Consider the following 12267-nt stretch of genomic DNA (forward strand, 5'->3'; position numbering starts at 1 on the left):
ACTGGAGCCAAATAAATGCTTCAGATTTTCTGACCAAGGTGTGGTTATGCATGACATTTTCTGGGCGCTAATAAGCCACTTTGGACAGCATGGAAGTTCAGTGTGTCTCTGCGGTTATCTGCTATGCTTACAGGAGCCTCACCTGTTTGCAGCATGAAATTGTTTCTTTTTCAAAAATGTAAAATCTAAAAGAAAATGGAAATACCGGTGTGTCAATGTTTTCCACCAGACACTCCTATTCATTTAATTTCAAAAACTATTTGTGATATGAATATCTCTCGTATATATATATACACACACACACAACACATATATTGATAGGGAAGTTGAAACAATCCCACCGCAATGACTATAGAGTCTGGAAATGGAATGGTGGCAATGGTCCTACGATTGATATGAACAAAATTATCAGAAGTGTGGGCAGTAACAATGCGTGAACAATGCTGTGTGAACAAGGCATTAGTCTATAAGTAAACTATCTGGAAAGCATTCCATTTACTGGAAATGGTTTATAAATTGAACATGCTATGAGATATTTATAATATTCCCCTATAAGATCTGACCATTTCCAGCAACTTCTACACAACTCAGGTCTCATCTCTAAGTCACTCTGAACAAACAAAAGAAAAATCCCCTGACCACCTACCTTTTATACTAAATTACTTTGCAAAACTTGAGTGCTCATTTGATTTTCTTACCAAAAATATATATAAAAAGAAAAGATTATGAATGTTTGAAATCACCCCATAACAAACACTTTCAAAGATGTTTCATAGAATTTCTTTGTATTCATTGCAATAAAATAATTTCTAAATCTGTCAGTTTACTACTCAATTTGGGATTGCCAATTTATAGTAAATTGCCATAAAAAACAGTTGTATTAAACTCAGACATGACAGTAAAAGGGAGGGGTTTTACTTATCTGTTGGGAACCTATCAGCAAAAGAGATAAAAGCCAAACTAATCAGTTTGTACATAATTTGTCTTTTTAATTCTAAAACTTGTAGCATCCTTTTAATATATACCATTAGGTATATATAATGAAAGATAAAGCAATTGATAGCATATACATATACATATACATACATACATATATATATATATATATATATATATATATATATATATATACACACACACATATATATATAGATATAGATATAGATATATATACACATTGATTGATTGGTCAGTGAAGACTGCTGCAAGTATGACATTTTACCAGAACTATACTGTATGCCATTTGAACTACTGCAATACTGTACACAAGCTAAACATGTACGAAAGCCTAACTGGGTGAATTGTTCATTTTTTAGCAATGAACAAATATTACTGTAATGATATGACATATTTGCAGCCCTCTGTAATACATGGACTGGTTTAGTCAAAAAAGCTGTAGACAGAGGGAAGATCCGTAAAAAAGATTATGCAAAATATTGGAAGTGAGTTTATTTATTTCAATATCTGCTGTTTCACCTAGAAATTCCTCCAACTCCTTTGTGTCACTAACATATTTCTTTGAATCACTTTTAAAATATGAAGATGAAACAAGATATAAAAATAACAAAAAAACATGTAGCAACTTGTGCATGAAGGTATAGAATACCAGGATATAAGTATGGAATACAAATGAACAGTATTAAAGTAATACTGAACAATTCACTCTCTCACGTATGATGTATTACTTCCAGGTTTTTTCCCAGACAAAGCCTATGAATTGATCCAGTTAATCTACTTAGTAAAATAATAATTGGGTTTCATTATGTCACTGAAAGCAGGAATGCATGTTACACCCTTAAGGTAATGACCAGACAGTTAAAATATCAGCAAGCACATGTAAATTTAACTCTGGACTGTAACAGTATATGCAAATCAATGGCTATAAGCTTTAGACTAGTTGTAAACTTCTCTGGTCTTGAGTGACTCATTCAGTAATTTTAAAGTATTTTACTGCAATACTGTATTGCTTATATGGAACTTCATCAATGGCTATAATGTGTTATAACATACACTTGTAGTTGTATTCCATGCACACCCTGTAAACTTGAATGGGTACTTCTGAGCCTGCCACTAGTATGAAGTACCTGTCAGTAATAAACTTTTATTAAGCATACAGATTTTCTTTAACTTATCCAAAGTGTATATAAAACACATTAATGTGTTATACATGTGTAATAACATTGCACATACATTGTAATAACACTTCCACTGTACTTTTTAACAGTCTTGGGATAGGGCACATTCAGTGCAGTGTCACATCTAAAACAATATAACCTAGATACACACCATTGTTAATTAAAAAATTTACTCTAGTAGCTGAAAAAGCCTGAATTAGAATAAAAGTCAAGCCTTGTGCTGTGGCAATTTTTGCTCAACAGGAAAGTGCTTAATAAAAATACCATAGTTTGCTTAAGAATTCACTCTATTTGATTAAGCCTGTGGTTAAATGAAATGAAATGAAATGAAATAAATACAAAATAAAATAAAAATGAAACTAAAAATACTCACAAACAGGTGTTTGTCTTTTCTGTTGCCTTATATTCAGAGTACAAAAATGTATAAATACGTAAACTTACTAAATTGTACGTAATCATGAATCATGAAAATTAGCATTGGGAAGATATGCATTTACTTTTACAATTAATTACACTTGTTAATGTTCTTAATAATAACAAAAACATTCATGAAAAAATAACAATATAAGACCAAACATCTTTTCTTTTCAGCAGAAAAAAAAGATTAAAAATACAAAACTGCCAAGAGACAACTTTTACCTTTTGTGGCATTTTGGAAATTTATGTAAATGATGGGGTGCCTCCCACCTTCTTAAATTTCCCTCCTCTTCCCAAGAATGGCTGCTCAGCTGGTCTTCATCTTTTGAAACCTGTTGAATCAAAAAGAGACACCGCATATTAAGAGTTGTGGCTAGCTAGGTGAACTCCCATTATAATCATTTCCTGTCAGTCACATTCATGGTGAAGCCCCATGTATCTACTGTAAAAACACCATGATTCATGGGACGAGGACAGAGGTAATGTCTACACTCCTTTCTGTAGCTTTTTTTTGTTTTTCCCCTAAGAAACAGGAGTGTCAAAAAATACTGTTAAAAGAGAGCGAGAGAAAAGAAATGAGTCAAATTAATTTAAAACTGCATATTCATATTTCCAGGTATTAAACTGCTAGGGGCTTAAATATTTGCAGTCCTGAATGGTCTGTCTCTTATTTTCTTGTTGGATATTTGCTGGTCTTAATCTTCAGAAGGAAATTTCACAGAAAACTTGTAGAATACATTAAAGTTCTTCTTTAAAGGTAAGACATTCAAATCAACATACATAACATTTTATTATTTTTTTGTTTTACTCATGCATAATTTAGTTTTATTGACTCTACAGTCACTGAAAGCATACTAATAAATTACTTTTTATTGGCAATTTAAAAGCAGATGAAATAAATAAGAAAACAAAGAATTTTGATTCCATATTTGAGAAGAACCCTTCAAATCTAGCTTACAATGAATAAGGCGTCTTGCAAAGAATAGAACAGAAATCCTTGAAAACATGATTGCTTATTAAATGTTTTTTTATATTTTTCATCTCACACAATGTCTTACATGGATGCATTATACCAAAATTAATTGTAAGGAATTTTCATTAGTGGTATCTAATTCTGAATGTTAGTAGCGTGTTTACTTGATGTTGATAATGACTTACAATGAGTTCTGCGTAATGTACATAATTTGCTTCATTGCAGTAGTTAAACTGCCTTCTTCACCGCAGTATTTGTACTGTTGTAGTTTTATGATACAAACACCCTTCCTTTGAAACAATGTTTTGATTCATATAGTTTCATAAACATGCTTCTTTAAACTTTGCTGATTTGTCAATGAAATCTTTTTAGGGTTTGCTGAACACTGTTTCAGCCTAGAGAAAATCATGAAACATGCCCAGTTTTCCATTCTGACTGCTGCTCCATTGATATCCAATTGATTTGAGATATTAAAATAAGACGAGTTGTGATTGCGATACTCCTGGCTTTTTCTGGCACACTTATTTCATCACTACATGTTAAAATAAAAATGTGTGCTAAACATGGTCCTCTAAACTAAATACAACACTTCTGCATTCGCATAAACCAAACCTCTGATCAGTTAGAAAGCAGTGCACTATTATTACTATTTTATTTTGTGTAGTTCATTTCAATGTGCAAATCAAGTTTGTCACTTAAAAATGACACACAATCAAAAACACAAAATGTCAGGAGTACAGAACTTGCAACTAAATATTCCACAGACAGTAATGCAAAGATTTATTAATAGCTCTCACTGCCCATTATCTGCAGGGATACATTTGTTTGAAATGTAACATTAGTTTCAAAAGGACTTGTAACAATAATATTTTCATGTGACAGAGAAATCAGGTTTTCTACTTTCGAATAACACCCACCTTAGAGGGGAAAATGGGGATGTGCGGCAAAGAGCAATAAGAAAAGGGAGAGGTTTTGTTTTTGTTGTTTTGCTTTTTCATTCGCACTAAGGAGGAAGTCATATCGGCTGTATTTACATCTGAAACTTGTCAAATATGTTTTCTCTAAATGAAAATTGAAACCTCCTCAGAATTTCACCACTGTATTTGTTTCATTTTCTTGGAGTGCTGAGTACCCTCTAAGAAGTATGTAAAAGCTAACCATATATATTAAAGAGCAAATATTCTACAATCCCAAAGTATGTATATCTAAGAGCAATAGCAATGGATTATTTAAAGTACCCATTAATGACATTATTAAAAATAGGCAAAACATATATATTAAGGCATAATTAAATGGTTGTTATAAATCCTAATTTAATTATTTTGAAATAATCCTTCAAGTCTGTAAATTTAATCAAATTATACAACTTTTTATACAGTATGCCTTGTCATAAATACCAATAATTCAGAGGAGCGTAAATAAATAACGATTAACTGAATAAAATACAATAGACTTCGGCTGCCAATCTGACTAATATGTTTTGTGTAATTAGGCTATATATGCTTTATATGTTTTTAGCTATTAAATCTAAGTAGTGAAATATAGAAAAGGGTGAATGTATGCGCACACACAAAAGCATCAAATTGACTGAAAATAAAATAAAATATTAAATCATGCCTCTTTCCTCACTCTAGGAGTTAACACCAGAATTATTACACAAAATGACATTTAAAGGTGACAAAACTGTGCATCCTTGCTGCATGTGTTCTAGTCTCTTTTTTGAGAACATGATCAACTGAGCATAGTGGAAGTTTTTATTGGTTTCTGAGAAAACTGGTTATTTTTTGCAGATGTCCTCCTGATGTCAAATACACTATCAGCTTCTTCTTCTTCTTCTTCTTCTTCTTCTTTTTTCAAACTTGATCAGTGAGGACTTTCCTGTCTGAAATTCCTTGTGCTAAATCTGTGCATGTCTTGCATTGTGACATCATTGAGTGAACACCCTAGGTCGCAGTAGGGACGGTCCCAGCGTGAGCGGGGATTTCAGCAGGACTGCTGCCGGTGCGGGCTGGTGGGGGCTGGTGGGGGCTGTGTTGTACTGATGTGAATGGGCAACATGCGCCGAGACACTGGCGGAAAGCATTCAAACGAGTGGCATTTCCTACTGATCTGGTATGCGCGCCGTGAAAAGCGTTGAGGCAACAGATAAGGGGAAGGGAAATGACAAGCAGATTAATGAATGATGAGATCATTAACATGAAGTGCATTTTCAATTGAGGCGGGATTTTTTTTTTTTTTTTTTAATATACACATTTCTTAAACAGCTTCTTCTTCTTTTTTTTTTTTCTTTCCAAGTGGATTTTTTTTGCGGGTTGTGGCGTGTAACAGTAGTGCGTCTGACATTGCTGAGCAGCAGGCGCTGTCGGTGCGAGACCCCCGAGTGTGTTTGCGGACCCCCGGCTGCAGGAGCGGCTCGACACGCACAGTGGGACACAGAAAGGTTAGGAGCGTTTTTGTGTGTATACTTTCACTTTTTGGGGGGAACCCTGTCATTTCCTATCAAAGAAAGCACTGGGGAGAATTAAGTTGTGATTTAAATAAGATGATCAGGAGACACAGCGGGACATGGTCTGTTTTTTTCTGCGCAGGCGATCCGGAGTACTGTGCAGGGGTAAGCTGTCTGGAAGGATCTTTTCATTAATTCATAGAAATACTGTACAACCGCGCATGTTTCCCCCCCGCGTTGGTGGCCGATCTGTCCCCGGGCAGAGCGAGCCTCTCCCGGGCGGACTGGTGTGGTGCTCGGCGCAGTGCTGGTGGAGGTACGAAGTGTGTGGTCTCCCTGCTCTGACTAATGCAGTTTATGTCCTGTGACTGGAAATGTCTCATAGCCTGGCAAACTTGGCTGAAAGAGCTGGAATGCGGTACTTTCCTCCTCGATGGCTTTCATAAAGGGAGAGATCGGGCGAAAGAAAAAGGGGGCAAATCGTGATCGAGTGTCTGGCATCGATAGGGAGAAGAGTTTCGGGGGGGGGGGTCTTTTACTTGGCTTTCTTTGCTGGTTTTTGTGTAACTTGCAGGAGGGGGGCCGGCCTGCGAGCTGGAGGGGAGGAAATTCTTGTGTGTCTTGAGGAATGCGCTCACCCCGGGGAGACCCCACCGGTCTGGCTCGGCCTGAAAGAATGAAGTGAGGGAATAAAATAGCAGGGCGGGCGGGGAGGGGGAAGAAAGGAAGGGAAGGGGGGCAAGACAGAGGGGCCTATTTCCTTTTTCTTTTCTGTTCTTTTTTCTTCTCGGTTTCAATGACAGATGGTGATATAGCCTCCCTCACATGACACAAGCTGGTCCGCTGACTGTTGGGGTTATTAATCAGGTGATCAGCTGATGTGGGCTACTGTTAATAGACCCTTTGATAAGACAATAGGCACCCTATGATTGCCTAAATTAAAGTTTGTTTTTTTCTTCCTTTTCTATTTTTATCACTAAACATAGCAACGCTTGGATACATTATGTAGTCACTGTGTCAGATTAATTGTCTTTGACACTTTGTTGTGGTTGTTTTAATCTCTCATATATATATATATATATATATATATATATATATATATATATATATATATATATATATATATATATATATATAATCAGTGCACTGAATTAACATTTTAAAAATGCAATCATTACATAATGTAATGTAATGTTTTACCCTCATATATTCAGCAGTTCAGTTGTCCAATACATGTTGGTTATTATTTCTGTTTTGTTTCTTTTAATTGTATTGTAGATCAGAAACAATGTAATCTTGTATATCAGTGTCTCTCGTGTATCTGAGATTATAACTTCTGCAGAAAAATTGCTGTTTCTGTGTGTGTGTGTGTGTGTATATATATATATATATAATTTATTTTTATAATTAGTTTGAAGCCAATATGAGGCAAAACAACACATGTCTAGAGACTGTTTTTGTATATTAAAAAAAAAAACCTCTTAATTCCCAAGTTTGAATATATAATGTATTGTATAGTGAACACTTGTCATATTGATGGATTAACACACCTCTTTGGCAAAAAAATCTTAAATAATATTTTTTGTTACATATTTTCACAGACAAAAATGTGCCTTAGTCCGGGAGTGAATAGGGAAAGGGCTTTTTATTTTCTGCAAACTGCAGTGCTGAAGCTGGCACAGGCATCTATTGTCTGCTTTGGTTTTCGGCCAAGAGATCTAGAATGGACTAGACAGTGCGTTGTGTGACCCTGTGCAGACTCTTAAAACACGGTAATGATCTCTCGAGATCTTCCAAGGAATCTTTTAGTGTTAATTTTACAAGACAATTTGTTCACCGACTGTTCCCCAGACAACTCGTAGTTTTATAGCCCTTCAATGGAGTGAAAACATCGAGGACATGTTTCAGGTTGCACAAATGGAGAGTGTGTATAATAACAACCATAACTCGTTACAATGCCCAATCATGTAATACCACTCGAGTTTCACTGCAGCGGTCTTTTTTGCAGTCCTACGCCAACATCAATTTCAATATACCTTACTTCTGCCTTAATGCAGTTATCTTGCCCAAGGGTTTACATAATATAGTTGAGAATATTACATAACTTGCTCAGTTTTCCTTCCTTAACCCATTTAACTCTATTGAACTATCTGCAAACCTGAACGTGTGCAACGGTCATGTCTAATCTACCCCAATAGGGGGCACTTGTTAGCCACCAAAAGACATACTGTCTGCATTAAAGGAAGGCAGTGTTATGGTATTTCTGTTAAAAACATAGTGCAGGTGCTTTCTTTATATAAATGAATAACATGTTAATGGTTGCTTGTTGTTTATATTCACAGTTACTAATGGCAAGTTAAGTGTTGTAATTATATAAGGATATTATTGATATATACTTACAGAGGTAATCAGTATAAAGAGCATATCTATTACAGGAATAAACATATAATATCAACCCTTGCCTGCTTGGGTGGTTCTTCGATATGTCAAACCTAAAATCTTTGTGGTTATCTCATTCTGGGCACTGAATAAGAGCTTCAAATAGGTTTGCTCTGATGCACAATACTGCACTATAACCCCAAATTAACTACAACAATTACTTCATAAATAAATAAATACATATATTTTTGACAGTGTTAAATGTTAACACTTGCTTTCCAAAAGGGCACAAACGCTTAGAAAATGCCACTGTATTGTACACACAGTGAACACATACTGAGATTTGTGGTTGGCTTTAAACCAGAGACACTGCACTTAATTTTGGGCTGTGTTGAGATTGCCCTGTCGTTTCAGTATACTGCCCATTTTAGGAGAGCTGATGACCACTTCAGTGTTTCGCAGAAGACAAATTAATAGTATGTGGGTTCAGTTAGATAAACCCCTTAACTGGAAAATATTGGTTTGAACATGTATTTAGGGTTAAAGGGATCAGCTAATGGATCATCTAGCATTAAAGTGAGCACCCCAAACCTTCTACCATCTCGTTCTTCAATTCTCTCCAAGAGCCAAGATACCAGGTAAAGCTGTGTTGGAGTCTGCTCGGTTTTCTGCTTAGCATTGGACCACACCCATGGTACCATCTTCAGCCTAAAGTGGATTAGACACCTCCAATTGTACGTCGCCAGCTGTAAATATATCGATAGACGCCAAGTCAGAAATGGAAGGTGTAGGCGTCTTGTTACCCGAATAGTTGTTGTCTCTGCCGCATTGGCAATGCTGTGGCTTTTCGGGTAATCATCGCAGAAGTATTCATTACACAAACGCAATGCATGAAAAACTCCTCACAGCTTTTGATAGAGTTTGAGAGATTCATACAGTGTTTTTTTATGACAGTAGAGCTAGCACATGAAGATTTCTGGCGTCAAGTAGATTTAGACACATACTTAAGGGAAAATAAACATACTGTGTAGTAGGATTATATACTAGTTGTATCCTACAATTATATTTATCATTATTAATATGTTTTTATGCATTTATTTACTGCAATGTGGTTACAAAGTTGAGCTTTGCCAAGTGGTTCGTTTGGATGCACTGTGCAGAGAGAGAGAGTGTGCTTTAAGAGAACATGGCATGCATGCAAATTAAACGCGACATAAAATCAATTAAAATAAGTGTTTTAGTAATTTTTTGAAGTCTGAATTCCTGGTAATATGTAATTAGGGACTCAGTATACAGTAGTAATTGCTGTATTCTTCCACTGAAAGAGAGATATAGACAGATAGATGGAAAGATCGAAAGATGCACACAACGAAGCACAGTCACGTGCAATGTAAGTGTTACCTGCATTCACACATGTTTAGTGTTATTTTGAAGTGGCAGAGGCAGCAGCAACAGCGAAAAAGTCTTTTGAGATTGCCATTTGAATGCTGCAGCATAATGGTTGTAGGTAATCGCCTACTCAAACGAATGTAAATTATTTTAATGAGCAAGCTGTCTCTGAAGTGGTATGTTATCACAAAATTTTGTCCCTTTTCCAGGAATTTATGAATACTGAATCAGGGACATTTGTTGTCCATTTAACCTCAATCATTTTATGTGTTCACTGCATAATAAGCTAATTCCCTAGTGTATGGAACAACTTTATTAATTATTATTATTAATATTATTTAAATCCTTTATTTTAAGCTTAAGTTAGTAGTCATTTTAGAGGGAAAATTATAAAATGTATTACAATTAAAGAGTAACACTCCCATTCTAATGTTTTGCACTATTTTGAGAAATTTTGTTTTTTGTGGTTTTTAACTAATTAAAGGTATTATTGTTGATTTTAAAAATATTGAATTACAGAATGGGTTTTAGTCATTTGCCATTGAAGTATAATAGTTATATTTAACAACCACAAGGACCCATTATGTGAAATGGGAAATCATACTGAAATGGGACATAAACATAGCTCTTGACAACAGATTTACCATTACATTAAAACATAATTAAACATTTTCATACATACCAAAAAAGGAGACCTATAGTGGTTTGAAAACTGCTACAATTAGATGCATATATGATACAGGTTTCCAAATATTGTGAAACAAATTGTCAGTGGGGGTTGATTCCTTCTTACAGCTTAATCAACATTGATGAACCCCATAACATAACACTGCTTAGTACTGTAAATGCCTTAAGGTGCAGCCAGGGGTGTGTTACTTGTATAGGAAGTAGTGGTGGCATGTTTTTTCACTCATAAATCAGGTTTATTCAAGCCCTCTGGTGTTTGGTCAATACATATAGATGTCTTGTTTATTGAATTTAGAGCGTGTTGCAAAAATGTATTTTGAATTGCAACAACAGAACTGGGGATTAGAGATGCATGAGACCAGTTTAGCAAAAAGAATAAACTTAAAATAAAAAATAAAATAAACACAATGTATAGGATTTTCTTAGGAATATCCTGGGGTGAATTTTTTTTTGTGTTTTCAATGGCTACTGGGAGGCTACCTATACAGCCTGCCTTTTGTCAGATCACAATGTATGTGTTTCGGTGCAACAACTACGACTTCTCCTCCTACTACTACTACTACTAATAATAATAATAATAGTAATAATAATGGTGTCTTATAATCTTTATTAATCTTTGTTTTCAGGTTAAAGATGAAAACTCTTCTCCCTGCTATGGTGCCGAGCACAGTTACCACAGACACGTCTAAAGGAATTGTGTGACTCTTTCCTAGCAGCAGATATAAAGAGGTCATTCATTAAACAGGTAAAAAAATATAAATATATTATTTATTTATTACAGCAAATATGCTACAGTGTGTTTTTTTATATATATTTTTTTTTTTCCTTGGCTTTGCGTTTTCTCTGCCTTCTAAGACCAGCTATTTTCATCGTTGACCACTGTGATTGATGCCACGGCACATGGCTCTAATAATTCAGAGTAGGCTATCATCAACCTCAGCTGATTCCAAACAGTGCATTCGGGAGTGAATCCCACTCAAATTATTGATTGTAGCTTTGAAGTTGGTGGGATCTCATTTTTATCAAGAGTCCCATCGTGAGGATTGGCTCTCTCAAACAGAACAATAAATCTTACTGGTCAGAATTTCCCTGCTATAAGTGACATGTACAACAATATGCAACACATAGAATTAATTACTAAGATAGTAATGGTTTGGGCTTAATTCAAAAACCTGTACTTTTTGACTGCTTCCCAGGATTATGGGGCCATGTCTGCTATCACAGAGTTGGAAAGACTTGTTGGAAAAGTAATGTACTCTAAGAGAACACAAGCTATCATATCCAATTATAATGCATTCATATGTCAAAGTGAGCAGCCTGGCCACAGAGACAATATGTTAGCATTACAGAAGTGAAGTGGGATGACTGAATGGTGGCCCAGTGTCCAGAGGGACTTGTTTTAAAATGGCAGAGCACGATTGTAATGCACATTAGAAAAGGAATGTTTCTCACAAGCGGTTTGCTGTGCGTCTCGTATGATGACGATGTGAAAGGTAGCTGTGGTAAAATTTGTGGTTTTCATTAAACAAATACAACTTGTGACATCTGGTGCCGTGTCCAGGTAAAATGGTGAGAAAGACGTGGTTGTCGCTTCCCACTAAGGGAAGGAAGCAAAAAAAATTATTATAATCTGATCTGATGTTGAGCTGTCGTCTCTCCCTGTACGCTGGATAGTAGAAAGGCCTCTTCATGAAGTTAAGGGTTATATTTTCAAGAGCTGGCGGCAAAATCTTGGAGCTCTCAAACCCCTTAAAGCTTAAGTGGCAAGCTGAAGCAACAGGTGAACACGATGTTATAGTCAAACGTATCCAAACTGTGTTCCACAAGTCACAATTTTGCAA

At 35.5% G+C, this 12267-nt stretch overlaps 1 long non-coding RNA gene across 1 annotated transcript in view; it reads left to right on the plus strand.

Annotated features, from left to right (window-relative positions):
• The window catches only part of LOC136751321 (uncharacterized), a 44671-nt gene that overhangs the window by 4620 nt on the left and 27784 nt on the right, over positions 1-12267 (plus strand). Inside the window, exon 2 of the long non-coding RNA XR_010816992.1 lies at positions 11053-11171. This is a non-coding gene — a long non-coding RNA (uncharacterized LOC136751321). The remainder of the gene's footprint in view (positions 1-11052; positions 11172-12267) is intronic.

This window comes from Amia ocellicauda, chromosome 6 (genome assembly GCF_036373705.1).
Source record: "Amia ocellicauda isolate fAmiCal2 chromosome 6, fAmiCal2.hap1, whole genome shotgun sequence".
NCBI classification, from domain to species: Eukaryota; Metazoa; Chordata; class Actinopteri; order Amiiformes; family Amiidae; genus Amia; species Amia ocellicauda.